This window comes from Pan paniscus, chromosome 4 (assembly GCF_029289425.2).
Source record: "Pan paniscus chromosome 4, NHGRI_mPanPan1-v2.0_pri, whole genome shotgun sequence".
Taxonomy (NCBI): domain Eukaryota; kingdom Metazoa; phylum Chordata; class Mammalia; order Primates; family Hominidae; genus Pan; species Pan paniscus.
Genome location: NC_073253.2, coordinates 132890171 through 132892322, shown reverse-complemented (window position 1 = coordinate 132892322; position 2152 = coordinate 132890171).

Here is a 2152-nt window from a genome sequence, read left to right as displayed (position 1 = left end):
GGAGAGTTATGGATTTCAATCATTGAAGTCAGGGCTGATGGAGACACAATTTCACTGCCACGGAGGATGTTGATGCTAGTGAAATGAAAACACCCCTGCTGCCCAAGTTACAGTCACAGTGGTTATTCCCATCTCAGTGTGAATGCCCAAGTACATTTCCACAGTGGGGGAAGCAAAGGGCTCTGAGGACTTGAGTGGTGGTCAAGAGAGCAGGGAGGGGAAAATCGGGGGCGAAAGAGCAAAGTGGTGAAGCGGGCTCTGGGGGTGCACTGTCTAGTTATGAGCCTGGCTCTGAGCGTAACCCTGAGTTTGCTACCTCATCTTTCAAATGGAGGTAACAATAGTTCTTAACTTGTTGGGTTGTTGGAAGGATTAAATGAGATAATACGTATTTGGCAGGCATACATGAAAATATAGTCATATGAGCAGAGAAAAATGCAGTCTCTAATAAAGTTCTAATTTGTCTCACAAGTTTCCCACTTATTGGCTTGTGGGAAGAGAAACTTTTCAATTTTAGTCTAATCTGGTAAATGTAGACTTGGTTCTTGCCTAGTCAGGGTTCAGTTGCAGAAAGAGGGACATATAGCAGAATATTTAATGGCTTATGAATTTGTTGGGGAGGCAAAGAAACACACTCTAGGCTGCCATGGCTCTCAAAGCTATACTGCCAAGTTAGGGTGCCAGCGGTGTGCTGCCTCTGCCCCAGGCAGGGACCTGCAGAACTGGAAACAGCTCCTGTCCCCACCTTTGCCACAGTCTACACCAGGAGCACGGGCACTCCACAAATCCTCAGTGCCCACTCTGTTTCGCTTCAATGCATCTGAGTAGCAGAAGCTAAACTGCAGTCAGAAACCCTCGCTGCAAATGTGTCTGGAAATGTGGTTTTTAGCTTTCTAGCTTCTTGGTAATAGAAGCGGGGTAGAATGCTTGTGGAACTATCCGTCCTCGTTGTTTGCCACATTCCTCCCATGTGGCTGCTCAACTTCCGTACACACCCTTCTTCCCATGCGCCTAAACAACCGTGGCAAGAACTGGCTCCTTTCTAACCTGTTACAGCTATCCTCTGTGAAAATTAAAACGTGCTTACCCTTCTTCCACAATGGGAAAGCTTCAAATGTCATCAGTCACTGCATCTCTAGGTGGCATTATCCCTCCTCTAGTTTAGAGACAATTCTTCCTTAATATCATATAACCTGAAGCCTAAATGTGAAATTAACAACCACAGTGTATACTATGCATAACCACAGTATACAACCACAGTATATACTATGCAAAGTAGAAAAAAGGAGAGAAAGGGGAATTGAGGTCTGTGTGTATGTGTATTGTATAACATGCATATATACTCACATATCTGTTGGTTTTTGTGGTATAACAAAGTGCTCCAAAATTTACTGGCTTGAAGCAATCACTATTGATTATTTCTCACTATTCTGAGGATTGACTGGGCAGTTCTCTTGGTCTGATGTGGCTCGGTTGATCTCTGCTGGGCTTGCTCATGCATCTGTATTCAGCCAGCAGGTCAGCTAATGGCTGGATGATGTAGGATCACTCAAATATCTGGTGGTGGGCCGGTTATTGGAGAGGGTATCTCATCTTCCAGCAGGTTCGCTCAGGCTTTTTCACATGGCAGTCTTGGGGTCAAGTCCCAATGTGCAAACACTTTTAGAGCCTTTGTTTATGTTGCATTTGCTACTGTCCCATTGGCTGAAGCAAGCCACATGGCCAGCCCAGACTCAAGGTATGGAGAAAAAGACTCCATCTTTCATTGGGAGGTAAAGAATTAATGGCCATCTTAACCATCTACCACAATATATGTGTACAACAAGACAGACCATATTTGGGGCCATCAAATAAGTCTCAATAAATTTTAAAAAGCTGAAGTCATGCTGAATGCTTTCTCTGACCACAGTGGAATTAAACTGGAAATCAATAGCAACAGTATATCTGGAAAAAAAACCACAAATATTTGGAAATTAAACCAAAGTCCTCATGAAGGTTTGGGGAGGGTGACAGGGACCTGTCTTCACTTTTCCTTATCCCCATCTGGTCTTAATTTTTTCACAAGGATGGCAAAGAGTTAGGAAATTTGTCAGATAATGGTTCTTTATTCTCTCAGGCAAAACCCGTTGCCACATTTGCTGATTAAAAACAT